The 14,897-nt window shown below is 39.1% G+C and overlaps 1 protein-coding gene across 9 annotated transcripts in view; it reads left to right on the forward strand.

The window, feature by feature from the left end:
• The window catches only part of LOC135761955 (trinucleotide repeat-containing gene 6A protein-like), a 62,547-nt gene that overhangs the window by 22,051 nt on the left and 25,599 nt on the right, over window positions 1-14,897 (forward strand). For 2 of the 9 annotated variants that reach the window (XM_065275239.2, XM_065275300.2), the window contains exons 1-2: window positions 9,874-10,063; window positions 11,712-11,760. The gene's annotated coding sequence lies outside the window, so the exon portion shown is untranslated. The other 7 variants (XM_065275290.2, XM_065275307.2, XM_065275254.2 and 4 more) reach the window with 6 other exon arrangements.

Here is a 14,897-nt window from a genome sequence, read left to right on the forward strand (position 1 = left end):
TGCATTGCATCGCCTGTCTACTCTGCTGTTGCCACAGCAACGGGCGTCACATTGGCTGGCCCGACTGCATGCGCGTTCTGCAGTAATGAGCACTTGGCAAGATGCCAGGGCAACATCCAACCAACGTGATCCTTGGAACGAAACAACATTTTCCAGCATTTACAGCTCATAATTCACAGATTCGCCCTGCGTATTTCACCATGAAAGTGTGCTCACATCAGGGTCCAGAAGTCTACTCTCCTGCCTCCTTTTGTCTGAAATGATTACAGTCACCTTGTTTTGTCCTCTTGCCTCACATTGGCAGTGGAATGAAATCATTCCACAGAGGTCGGCTTTTATGCTCTTTTTATTTCCTGTGCTTCATCTAACCCATTTTGAATTTTTCTTTAAAAGTATCTAATACATATATATGTCTCTTGATCTGAAAGAGAAAATCAATGGTTTGCATAAATACATGTGATGAATATGGATGAACAGGTAAGTGCCGCAATGGGCTGGTCATCTATCCAGGGTGTACCCTGTGTAAATGCTAGGATAGGCTCCAGCCCCCCGCGATCCTGCAGAGGACAAGCAGGTTTGGAGAATTGATGGCATACAGCTAACCATGAGCGTTTGGGCTCCTGCTGGAATCCCAGTCATGTTAATGCTAATCAAGCCAATTAGCATGTCAAGGGGCTCCTGTTGTCTTTCTCCTTCCACATCAAACAGAGAATCCTGACCTGTGGTGAAGGGTCTTTTGTTATACTAAATAAAAACACGGATGGGATTCAGGACCTGGGGCTGTGAGGAGACCCTACCTGACACCTTGCCCAACTTCTGACTCCATAGGGAAATATCCATGCTCTCCCACACCTTTCTGCATTTGAAAACTAATAGGAAGTACAGCTAAACTCTTTATTAGACATATATACATTTTTGAGGATAGACGACTGGGAAATCTGTGCTTTCGTTGAACAAAGAAACTCCCTAGCAACTGGTCTATTTTAACACACTATAGACAACAAAGAGATAATTGAAGTATCAGTCAGTAGCACTCACCCTGTTTACACTTAAACCTGGAGTATAGCACAATCGAATGCACAGCTATAGTTTGACTCATACACACACACAGACGTTTTACGCATGCACATTGCGACAAATTGCAATTGCTCTCCTGGTTTTTATTTTACATACTCCTATAAGCACACTCCTGACCCTTGTATACACATAAAATTGAGCTTTACTTCAGGCTTTAGTATTAACATCTGTCTTGGGTGAACCAAAGTGCCCAGCATTATACAAAGATGCAAACTACATCATGATACCCCTGGTGTGTAACCTTTCCATAAAATGTGCACGTCTTTAGTATTCCTGATATCAAGATCCCACAGGTTATGTGAATGGCACAGGTTGTGTGAAGGATTTAGATATTAAAATGCAGAAAAACACATTTCCAGTTTTATCTTTTTTTTTGCGCTTAAGCAGTAACATGCACAACCTGTCCACAGCTGTGACTGGCAATTGTGGTCTCATTTGTTTCCAGGCAACTATTTGAATTATAGGTGTTTTGATATCTCAGGTGTATTCAGACAAAAATGTTCATTTTCTTACTTAGTTTTTATTTTGATCATGTCTGTGATTCAGGATAGATGCGTGGTATTATAAAACTTTGCTTTTAAAGGGAACAAGCCTCTTTAATGTGAGGTCGGAGCTAAGGCAAGACATAGTGTTTTTTCCCTAGAGAAAGTATGATAGATGGTTGGGGAAGACAGGCGGTCTGCTCATTAGAGCTGACGTGAGGGCTGCAGACCACAATGTGAGGAGCCTCGTGAGAGAGAGAGAGAGAGAGAGAGAGAGAGAGAGGCCTCATTAAGGGCTGAAAGAGCTCCACTCATCTCCCCAGTTATTGGCTCTGTATTCTTCCTTCTTTAAGCCCTAGTGTCAATTCTCCCAAAGGTGAGGTGTGAAAGGAAGTCATAATGCAGCTTTAAAGATATAACTAGATTTGGCAAATTTCGATGGGTTTGTCCTGCATAAAAGTCAAATAAAACAGTTATAATGGCCACACTTATTCCCTCTCCCAAAAAAATGATGGGTAAAATATTAAAGATCCATCCAGATGTTCACCACCGATGGGTGCACATCAAAGAGGCAATTCGGGTGCAAACCATAGTGGCCCTGGTTTGAGTCCTGGCTGTGCCAGGAGGTCTTTCTGTGTAGAGTTTGGATCTTCTCCCTGTGTCAGTGTGGGTTTACTCTGGGTGTCCAAAGACACACAAGGTAGGGACACACCAAACCAATGCCAACAAAGTACCACAGACTGTGAGGTTGGCTTACATTGCCCACGTTCTGGCTGCGTCTGGGTCCAAAATTGCTTGACACACCAAGCGGATGGCAGCCAAGTAGCACGTTTGTTTTGCGCCTACACAAAATGAGATAACTTTCCATACCAGCAGGTAGTTGGTGTTCATCACTCACATGAGAAACCGCAAGAGCTAGTGACTGTAGTGATACAAACGTAAACAAAGCAGCACTCGGTTCCAGTTTCACACAAAACTCGCTCGCCACAGGCATATCTGTATATATATTTTTTAGGCAAACCCAGTGGATAGTTAGCATGTTGGCACTTCCTGTTAAATCATCCCCAATTCAATGGGTTTTTGAATGGGGTTTTGGTTAAACATCTCAAAAATGAGATCTTGGGTTAACACAAGCCCAAGATACTTTCATGTTTTATTCTATTCAATTCAATTTTATTTATATAGCGCTTTTCACAATTTGGTAATTGTATCAAAGCAGCTTTATATAATAGATGTAGTGAAAAGCACAGAAAATCGACAGATAGCACAACATAATACACGATAGCACAAGCAGCTAAATTTGCTGCGGCTATAAATCAACATTATAAGCAAACGTATTACTAATGTAACGTATAGAAGTTAAGCCCAAAAAGGCTGCCTCCCCGGGTCGAAAAACCCCCTAGGAGAAAAAAAACCCGGAATTTTAGCCGGGGAAGTAAAAAAAGTCCTAGGAGGAAAAAACCCTTGGGAGATATATATATATACACATTGAAACGGAAGGAGATTAAGCGGAGATTAAGCGGGTATCTATGAGATACAACACACCAGTAATACCCTCACTTGTGACTTTTTAAAGCTTTTTTGTTTCTTTAAATGGGTGGTTGCTAACAAGTTTAAAGGGGACAGAGAATGAAAAACCATTTTTACCTTGTCTTTGTTGAAAAATGGTAGTCTACCCGCATTCAGGAACATACAAAAAGTGCTAGACATGCTAAACATCTCAGTCTCATAGAAATTCCTCTTTTCGAAATGTCAGCCAGAAAACGGCCCATTCTGAAAAACTGATGCTTATGACATCACAGGCATCTCACTGCCCCTCCACTTTAAAATAATTGGCTACATTTTTTGAGTGGCAGCAAAGTCAGCCAATCAGTAATGAGATTGCAAGTTAAGCCAGTAGGGGAAGCCAAATAGGTGCAAAACCACTTGTTTAAAATCCCCCACCCTAATAGAGCTATCTGAGAGAGGTTTTAGGAAGCTTTTTAAGGCATTACAGACCCAAACAAAAACTTTTTTGTCTACATGTCACATCACAGAACAAGGATAAATACTCCATTCAATTATTCTATGTCACCTTTAATGGGACTACAGAAGTTTTGGGGGACTTTGCACGTCATCACAGATAAAGATCTCGATAACTATACAACATGGACAGAGTTCCCAAAATGATCATCCACAGATATCTAAGTTTGAACGAGTTGTCAGTAGCTTGGTGGTGATGATGTTGAAGTCAACTGACTATGTTGTAGTTTGCTTGGAGCGTAAGGGGCTAATCACACCAAGCGCGCTTTAAACACTTGGAAACGCAAGGTGCGACGCATTGCCTTTTTTAAAAAAGAGCAGTGCGATGCGGCTTTTCATATTGCAAGGCAACCAAGTCAGCTGTCTTGACAATCAAATATTGAAGCGTGAGCGCTCTTTTGCTGTTAACTGTCATATTAGCAGAAACTTTAAAAAGAGGGTGCTTGCTCTGACCTTGTTTGAGGGTGAGAGGTGCACAAACACGCAGGAGAGAGTGAGTGAGTAGAGTCCGGTTCTTCAAAGCAAATGTAAACTTCCCTCACCACTACGCAAGGCCCGCCTCTCCCCTCATTCGATTGGACAATGGAAATATGAGAAATAGCGTCGGCTGCTTTTCCGCTCACAGCGCTCCTTCAAAAACGCGTGCTGCGATCGGCGGCAAAAACTGCAAGCCGTTCGCCGCGCATAAACAGTGCGCAAACGCTCACTGCCCATAGAATATTTTCTAAAAAGCCTGAAACTGCCATAAACGCGTTTGGTGTGATTGGCCCCTAAGGTTAGCATTTTATTTCTCGTCATTTAAACTCATTTAAACTTTAAAATTCATAGTCCTCATCCATCTGTGAGGATTATCTTGTTGGACAAAATGTGTAAGTGTGTTAAACACAGATCTTATATTTTGTGATAATCCAAAAGTGTTTGGGAAAAAAGAATTGGCTTTTTGGCAAAAGAACCAGTGTCCCGCTAACTTCCGGGTTGGGCTACAAAAATGTGTCATCCCTGCGGCACTCTGTATCTTATGATCCATTAAATATCTTTATAAAATATTTATCTATTTGAATGAGACTAAAATTAGATTAGCATTCTGTACGACTTTGCCATTTGCTTGCTTCGTCACTTCCGTTTTTCTTCTTGTGCATTGGTTGGCTATGTCAAACAGCCAATCAGAATGATCTGACTCCCACCGCCAATTGAACATACAGTGACAGACTTTAGTGGACAGTGCCAAACACACCGAAAATATTAAATCAGATGATGCTCAAAACCTGCCCAACCATCAGCTTGGTGTGTAATAGGTGAATTGCAGATGCCTACTAAGTATTTTAGACATTACTATATGAGGGCTCATGGGTCCTATTGCATAGCCGCTACAGCGTAGGCTATGCCTTGGTTTTCAAATACACTACTGCGTCCACGCGTGTAACCCACAGTAACAGCGCAACAGCCAAAGAAGCAGGAGCTTGGCCAGTAAACCCACAAACGAAGCAGCAGCTTGATGTGTATGATTTGAGAAGGTCAGCAGTGATGAGGTAAATAAACAGCAACTGTTGCTAAAAAAAATTTTCTTTTTGCAGATCACTCCTCATCTTGGCCCATCTTTGGTCTTACTGTTGCAAGTGGAAATGACTATGAAGGAATGCGATGCAGATATTTTTGACCTGGCGGGAGGGGTTTTAGAATTGTTACATTTTTGTCGAGGTGCTCATCGGGCTACGAAGAGCTACGGACAGCCTACGCATAGCGTAACTTACTCATGGCTTTAAATTAAACTAGTCTGTGGACCTGACTAAAACACAGATTCTCACCATTATTACGACCATAGAAGCTAGAACGGCATTTAATAAAAAATAAAAAGGAATCACAGTGGTGGAGTGATACTGTACATGGTATGCAAATATGCCAGATTGCATTAGTTTGCTGCACTTTCCATAACCTGTCTCAAAGCTAGCCTGAAATAGGAGGCATTGTGCCATGCAAACTGCATATAGCACAAATTCAGCATAGTGGTAGAGGTGTGAATTGCTATACAAGTAATTTATGTGCATAGAAAGGGTTTTATAAGACTATACTGAAGTGCCACTGTCATGGTGTAAGCTGATTCAATGCCAATGAATACTGCAGTATCTTTCTCTACCACTTGATCAAACCAAAACCTCCCAGTGAGAAGGAACAAAGCAGACCACAAGGGTGTCCATCTCTGCTATGGATCTTATTTGACCCAAGTCAGATTAGATCAATGAAATTACAATGGGAAAAACAGAATCTTTAGGCCTGAAAATTCTTGCCATGAAATATTTAAGGATTTGATAATGATCCTTTTCTGTTTTTAAACTTTACTTGCAGAAGCACATCTACTTTTACTTTACTGCTGTATGTATCCTTACAGTGTGCATTTAGATGATGGTTTAAGTAAACTATGAGAAACCTCTGACTTCACAAGCCTGAGCCTAGATGCATGCCTTGCAGACAAATCGCTTTACACAGATAGGTGTGAATTATTGAGATGGAGGGTGGGACAGGCACATGCAAATGAATCTCATTTGGACAAGAGTGGAGTTTTTAAACGAAGCACCATCATTCTAGGTGAAAAGGCCTCTATCTAAAATATATACTGCATGCATACATGAATGACAATAAGATCAGACTTCAGAGCGTCATTTGCATCTTTATATTACATTTACATGAAAAGACTGAACTCTGAAACAGTGAATCTGTCAAAAGATCCCAGAAAAATCCAGGGTGCATTTTCCGGAATGTCTGTGTGAAAAGGGCTTGTGAAGATGGATCACATCAGACATCACAAATGTGTAAATGCATGGCACTCAAATCGTAATTTTTCTGTGTTTATCAAATATGTCAGACTTAAGACTATTAGATAGTCAGGAATTATAGGAATTAATAGATTATTTAGGCAAAACACCCTAAATGTGAAGATGACCATACCATGGTAAACCATCTGAGACCATCACTGTATCACCACAGTACAGCGAAAGATAAATGAAATGGCACTGAACTTTTCTTTTTTGGTGTGAGTTAATATTGGAGATAATTTGAACTATAGCGAAAGAAAATGCCTTGACAGTTTACATAAAATCACACAATAAATGGCGTACAGCAGATATAGTCTCTTCCACTAAAGCACTGATGTGTATTAACTATTACCATTTATAAATGACAGCGCGCATGGCTGTGTGAAAATGATAAATGCTTGGCAGAATAGTGGTCTTATAGATAAATCGAGCCCGAAGCGAAGCACTGTAGGCTGACCTGAGAACAGTCAGACAGGTAATTGGTTGGATGCAGAGTGTAATTCAGCTTCGACAAATCCCCTTCACAGCTGCCACCCTGTCTGAGAGAGTGACTCTGGGGGATGGGTGAGAGACAGATAGAGATTGAATATAATGATGGGGGTAGTGGAGGAATTGGGAGAGAGCAAATGAAAAATAGTGCCCTTGTTGGTGAGACTGTTAATACATCTGGGGGCCAATGAAAAATGAAGATTGAAGAAGAAAGTAGGAACTGATGGCTGAAAGAAAAGCAAATATAGACAATCCACAGATTTTGGGAAGTTTTAATGCCACATCTAATATAGACTTTCCATAGTTATATTGAATATGTATTGTTTTGTGAGTACAAATCAAAAGTTTTGCATATTCATACTGAATTGTCTTTAAATTATTTTGGAATGTAATATTTAGAGTGGTCATCTAGAGGATGGCACACTATTCAGTGCCAACCGAGGAAGTTTAGAAATAAGACTATGAAAGCCAAAGCCAGCCATGTATTTGTCATGCAAAGCTGTTCCCCTCCTCCTGGCCTGTCTGTCTGAGCACAATGCATCTGCCTGCGTTCCCAGGCTCCCCTTGCTCTCGGTGTCCTGGAGGGGGGAGAGTAGCCCACTGGCCCAGACCAAACTGACCCTTGTCCTACTGCAGCTAACTCACTCACATGCAGCTGGCCCCGGACCTCCAGTGATCATCAATATTCATGCCTCATACAAAATTCATTCTCAGTACCACAGACGCTGAGACCAAAACTGTGGCGTTACATTCTGATTTCAAGACAATTATAAAGGGACAGACTTGTTACAATGGAAATTTGTCTTATGTAATCATTTAGTTCTGGTGGCCTATTTTTAGTTTTCTTTTTGAGTATTTGTATACATATTAAAGGGATGAATAATTGATCAGCACTAGTAAAGTAAAAATGATTACTTAATATTAAGTAAATGTGTTTGAAGGTACAATAGATTTATTATTCTATGGTTACTTACATGATTTAGCAAAGACTTCATTCAGGCTAAATATTTTTCTCAGTTTCAAAAATGTTTACAGCATTCAGCAGAATTTGTCTATACATTTATGAGTATCTCATTTCTGGACGATGACACTAAAATTTATAAAAGATGTCATTAAAATCTGGTGATATTAATGAAATTTACACAGAGTTGTTCACTTGATAGTCACTTGTGTGTGATTCCTGTCTAGTGAGGCAGAATGACCGGCTTTAAAAGGACAACGTAGCTGGGCCGTTTTCAGCTGTGTGACACTGCTTTGTCCCCAAAGTGAAAACGCTGGCAAATTCCAGACTAAAGGCTGGACTGTATCTGTATTGTTGTACCATCGTGCACTTTAAGGTTGTCTAGTATATTTGACAGGAATGAAGGTATACAGTGTAAACAAACAAACAAAAATTTTTTTTTAGTTTTGATCAATTGATTATGTTTTCCCAAAGTTGTTGTACCTCAGAGCTTATTAAAAATACCATATTTCACAGTTCTTCATAACACCTTATAACAGTTTATACTGAAATGAATACACAATGTAACATAAGTATTATTTACCAATGCAGTTATTAAACATAGATCATAAATGGGCTAGATTCAATAAACAGGCAGTTATAGTTGCTAAACTGAACTCTTCAACAAATACCTCGTCAAAAATAACAAATGTTTTGTTTTCCTAGGTCAGTGGTTCTCAAACTTTTTCAGCGTGCGGCCCCCCTTGTGTACGGCGCATTCCTTTGCGGCCCCCCAAAGAATATTTATGACAAAAACTGTTCTAAAACTCAACTTTTAATTAAACAAAACATATTGAATGATACAAAGTAGTGCTGTTGGTTAGTAGCCTTATTTTTTTTCAGGTTTAATTCCACAGAATTCATAATAAATTAATTTATTTTATAAAATGTCATAAAACTGGGGCCCCCCTGGCACCATCTCGCAGCCCCCAGTTTGAGAACCACTGTCCTAGGTAATCTACGTGTTGTTTATTGTGCTTGTTATATAAATAAACTACTTTAAAAGGACCTTGTTGTTTTTTATTCTTAGCAGAGTTCACCGGAAGTTATGTGTTTTCCGCGAAAGTCGCTTGTTTATGTTGTTACTCCTGAGATTTAAGCAAATGGTGTTGGTATCTAAAATTAAACAGTTTGTCACTAGTAGGCTAATAATAGCTTTAGTCTGTATTATCCAGATTTGTTTTGCATGCCCTACTGAAAAATCCAGCTAAGACCAGCATAAGCTGGTCGCTGGTTTAAGGTGGTCCTCCCAGCCTGGCAAAGCTGGTGGGTCAGCTGGTCATCCAACCTGTGACCAAAAAAGTGACCAAAACACAGCTACACCAGCTTTCTACACCAGCAATACAAGCTAAAACCAAGCTGAGAGAGACCAGCTAAAACCATCTCACCAGCTTATGCTGGTCTTAGCTGGATTTTTCAGTAGAGGCTGGGGTGACTTTTTGCCCCTCCTGTCAGGATAACTTAATGCCCTTATTTTGATTAGTGTGTATTGTATGACATGTTATTGTTATGATTTATTCTGTATGGCGGACAGTGTAAACTTGTTGAAAACATTTTATTAAAATTAGGTTTCCCCTTATTTACATTATTATATTTTTTTTCATTTCCAGTATTTTTTTGCACTATACATAAATATCACAACGAGCTCTTCACATTTCATAATTTGCCTGTATCATGTTGGCAAAACATTTTTAACATTAGTGGAATAGTAAAGCCACCATGATGAGCTCTGGTTAACCATCAGCTTTTGGCTGCGTTTCAAAATCTTGTATGTTGCCTAAACAAGACAGCATTACTGTGCCTCAAAGACGCGTCACGTGTAAACTCAACGTGCACGTACATAGTATAGTTACGTAGAAGCGCATATTATAAACAGAAGGCTACATTTCTACGATACCCCCCCAAAAATACCTCAATGCAGACAGTTGTCACTAGTATTTGAAACACAGCCATTAGAGTGTCCACCATTTTGAAGGTGAGTGTGTTGGGTTGGAGGAAGTGCTATGCGAGAAGCGTCTGAGCTCTTCCTGCTGTTACAGGGGATGAATGCATGAATGCGAAAGAAGAAAATGGCGTTTGAGCAGGACAAATGTTTCCCCTCTTCGATTCTGCAAATGTGTTGAATTTCTGTAGCCTTATTATTTGCTTTCATTTCATCTCTACTGCACTTTAAACTACCAGAGGTGAGTTTTGCTGTTCGTTCGCGTTTCATTTGATTTCCGCCGTTTAAATATATTGACCAGCTTATCTGCGGTATCTAAGCTGAGCTCAGCACTGGAGATTCGTGTTTGAATGTTTCTGTATTACAGTTATTCGCTTTGCTAAGTTATACAATTATGATATTTGCTGTCTGTGTGTGATTTTATTTGTGTGGTAAATTTGTTGAACGTTGCATAAATGCAGTGACATTGCAGTTGGGTTCGTAAAATGTTACTAAACCATCATTATTTGAAAGTCGAGGATGTACATGCGATTTAATTGGTTAATATAGTGTAAATGGAGCTGGCATATGCTAAGGACCCGTTTTCTGTTGGTACATTATGGAAAGATTTATTTGGATGGTTTTATTTGGATGTTTGATTCGACGTTCTGTAACTTTCTCAACGTCGACTCATTTTTCTATCGGATAGTTAGTTAACAGCAGTAACGTTAGGGTTTGTTTGATTAAGAGCAGCAATATACGAATGAAGACAAATGTGTTTAGTTTGATAATACGAGCTGTAACGAAGTGTTTTAATTCGTAAAGTTGGTAAGTGAGAGGTTTTACTAGCTAGCTGGTTTGTTAGCACTTTTAGCTCGGCTGCTGAATTGCGCACATCGGGGCAGATGCTTGAATTAAATAAAATAAAATTAATATTATTTAATGTATAAATAATCGGCAAGTATTCGTTTTACCACCTCAAGATCTAAATAATCTTATGCATTAAGCAGCATTGCGTGTTTTATTCATTTAGTGTTTTAAAGTACGCAGTCACCGTAGCTAGCACAAGCTCGACCGTAAAATGGTTAAATATTTCTGACTCCCAGAACTGACCAAGCAACAAACACAGATGGGATAAAGTCAACCTTCCGATGGTAAAAGTTGTTTTAAAAGATGTTTTCGGGTCGGTGTAATGTTTTAAGGACAGGTCAAGGTTGCTGATTTGCCCCGTTAGCAGCAGCAGTAGTAGCGGTAGCAGCTGAAGACAGTGGTGGGGGAGGTGTCCCTGCTTTCTGCCTTTACCCCATCTTCTTCATACAGTAGACAAACTGTATTGCTTGCTTTAAAAAAAGAACAGATTTGCTTATTATATGTGCTATTTCTATTAAAATAAGATACTTTCCAGTTAGGTGTGCTAGATAGACATGTATTAATGCATGTTATTTTTGTAATCACTCTTTTACCAGTAGATGCATGTCCACCCATCTTTTTCTCATTTCCACAGTGTGCAAGGTTTAATGAGTTGCTTGTGGTTTTATTTTGTTGTGTAAGGTGTGTTAAATGTTTATTGGATAAATAACACATGTATGTGGTGGAACATGAATGACTTGTGTATATGTACTTTTTCTTCAGTAATGAAAGTGAAATCTAAAATGACAAACAGATTTATATCTGCTTTGTTTGCTGAGATTTCTATGCGAGTTGCACACTTGGATCCATAAAATACATACAGCTGATGTAGGAAAAGAAATGAAATGCATTAAACATGAAAGAATGGTGTGCTTTAGTTTGTCTTTTGTATTTACCTCTCTGAAGCAAGATATATTTGCTACATCTATGAGTACAGAAAAAAGAGAATGCATTTAGTGTTTTTTTTTTTTACAGTTGACCTATGTTTTTTTTCCATTTAGAGAATTGGATGCTATTGTCACCAAAGACATTTGAAGAGAAGCAACACAGGTCAGTAAAAATGTGTGTTATCTCCCTTAAGACTTTTTCAGGTGTGTGGATGATGACTTAATTTGTAAAGCTCGTGTCCTTCTGGGCTTTTCCTATTCATGCTTGTGTTGGGTGGCACGAACCATTCCAGTCAAAGCTGCTGCTGGTGTAAGCAAATGCATCTCCCTTTGAATTAAAGGGGCTTACAATGCTGACTAAGCTTTGCTGTTTTAAAATGTTTAACAAAAACAATCTAGGTATGTGTTGCTCTGTGTAACACTACTGTATTGTAGGTGTGAGCCATAAACCCTTGCTTCCACTGTTTATATCTGTCAGCATGTTGTAAAATGTATTAGATAGCTAGATAGTAAGATGGGTACTTTATTATCTCATGTAGGGAAATTGGTTATATAGATAAAGAAATCCAGAATGCTTTCAGTTGGATTTGTTTTTGTTTTGTTGTGATGCTACGAAGCTTTGAACCGCTGGCTTGCTTTGAACTCCAAGTTAATCATAGACAGTCTTTAAGTTTTTCTTATCAGAAAAATGAACATTGGCCTGGATAGTCATAACCACGTCCACACCTTATGATGCCAGGGACTCGCTAGACCATAACACTTTTGTATTCGGAGTTTGATGTGATGACACACGTTTGTGTATATGTATAGTATGTGTAGTCTTTTGATTCGTAATGAGGAAAGTCAAGCCTGAGGTTATACTGAGTCACAAGTTGTTTTATTTCAATTTAGCCTTTAAAAATATAAATACAAGACATTTTTCTTCGCAATGACTTGGTATGATTTTGACTGGTCATCTTTTCAGCTGGTACTTCATAAACAGATGCCTCTGTCTTTGTGTGTTTGTGTATGGGAGGCTTCTGTTGTTGAGATGGCCATCTGGTTAAACACTTTAAGGAGAAGAGGTTGCTCCTGGGGGAGGGGCAGGGTTGTGCCGTATCAAGCTATCTCGATTGGGTGACTTTACCCCCTGGAAGCGGCTATATTCTACTTTTCACGTCAGATACTCATTTGGCATTCTCACGTATTTATGCTAGGCTGTTGACTTATTTTATGAGCTTGACTGGTCCCCCTAGAAACAGAAGGCAGAGTTGCTTCCTACCCTCTACTTTTGGTAACTGCACTTCATACTGGGCTGCTACGTTGGTTGTCATAGCTTATATCACAGAGCATTTGGTTGTCAGTTAATTTAGCCGAACTCACAAAGCAGTTATTTTTTTGTACTTTGTTTGGTTTGATGTTTATACCAATTGGTGTTTAAAGCAATTATTTAGTATTGAGAGATTGATTTTATTTTTTTCCGGTGACATTAGCATGAAAATTGTAGAATCAAAATTAACCCTTTTTAATGACATTTCTCTTTGGTTGTTGTCACAAAGTCGTCTTATTTACAACCATTTCCTTCCAACCACCTTTTGTAAAGCCAAGTCCCATCACCTTTCTTTTCATTATTAAAGTGCACCTATCATCCAATTCACAGTTTTACATTTCCTTTGGTGTGTAAGTGTGTATTAGTAAATTTTAACAATATGCAAAAGGTAAATACCCCAAAGTAAACGATGCCGCGATTCATTGGCTCCAAAGTAACTCTCTTTTCTTGGACTACAACAAACACACGGATTGTAGGCAACAGTTTACTTCCTGGGCCTGTTGACATGGACAAGACGGACATTATCATAATTTCGCCCGCTTCAGACTATAAGTTAACTCCTGTTAGCATTGGATTGTGAGCAAATCTTTCAAACATGGTAAGGAGCATCCCATTTCCGGCTGACGTCAGAGTTATTTAGGCCGATCACAACGTACAGGTTAGCTGGCCAATCGGGGGACAGAGCTTTTCAAATCGATGAGCTTTGTACAAAATCAGTCCGTTTTTAGGAAGACGTTTTATAGAAAATGTACGGTATGTGGAAAATAATTTTGTTTTAACCATAAACCACGCAAGCACATTGTATTATATGCATAATAATGTTTTTTTAGCAATGAAATGGGTGCACTTTAATATTTTCACTTTAAAATGCATCTGATTACAGAAGTTAAATTGCTTTTTAAATTCCGTTTCCATATTAAGTTCAACCTACGTTCAACCAAGCGTCACTCTTGGTAAAGTCCCAAAATTAACTCCACAATGAGCATATTCAGGATGCACTGTAAAATAATTTGCAGTAAAATCCTGTTTATTTTAGCAGAGTGTGAACACAAATGCAAAAGCATTTAGACCACGTTTACACGTGGGCGGCTATTTTCATAAACGGACATTTCAACCTCTCCGGTTTCAAAAATAACTTTGTGCACACATGTCAGTTTTCAGAAAATTGTTCATTGACAAGTGTCCTTGTATATATGGTGTAACGAGAAGCTCAAGCCCACGGAAGCAAATCAGAATCCCGAAAACAGCAACCAATCACTTCCTGTTCCTCTTTCGAACAAGGTCGCACTTTTGACGTAGGCCCGAGCTCTGGTGCATACTGTGACGTTGGCTGCCTAAACATCCGTTTGTCTGAGTTTACATGCAACCGAAGATTTTTAAAATCTCCACTCTGGCTGGAGTTTTTAGAAAGAATCAGTTTCAGAGGCGAGTTTGCATGTAAACGAGGCCTTAGTATCATATATTGGTTTTCTTGCAAATTGATAATTAATTTTAATGAGAGATATGATCTGATACATAAATGTTGTGTTTGGCAAGTCAGTGGTCAGGTTTTATTGAGTTTAGGTGGTCAGTAAAAAGCGTTTGCTGGTTGGTACGCAGAAGTAGTTAGCTCCTTCCAGAGGACCAATTTCCAAGTGTAATCCTTTAATAAGATTACAAGCTTTCTCCCTTTTACTAAATGCGTTGCTTCATCATTTATTTGCTGTGGGTAACTGTTAGGGTTGCTACAATGAAGCCAAGACATTGTAACTTATCCTTTCATTTACAGGGAAATCTTTGAAAACACGGATGGAGTGTGGATGGATGACAGGGTAGAGCGCAGTGGAATGACTGTAAGGAAGAGGGGGCTGGTTTGAAGGTAGGATTCGTTGTCTGTGTACAGTGAGATGTCAGTTGTTATATATGCGGTTATTATCCCGTTCCTTTGCCTTGGCATCAGTTACCGTGCCACGTTCGCTAATCAATTGTCATTTTAATGTTTATTTTTAATT

The sequence above is a fragment of the Paramisgurnus dabryanus genome, chromosome 3, assembly GCF_030506205.2.
Source record: "Paramisgurnus dabryanus chromosome 3, PD_genome_1.1, whole genome shotgun sequence".
In the NCBI taxonomy this organism is placed as follows: Eukaryota; Metazoa; Chordata; class Actinopteri; order Cypriniformes; family Cobitidae; genus Paramisgurnus; species Paramisgurnus dabryanus.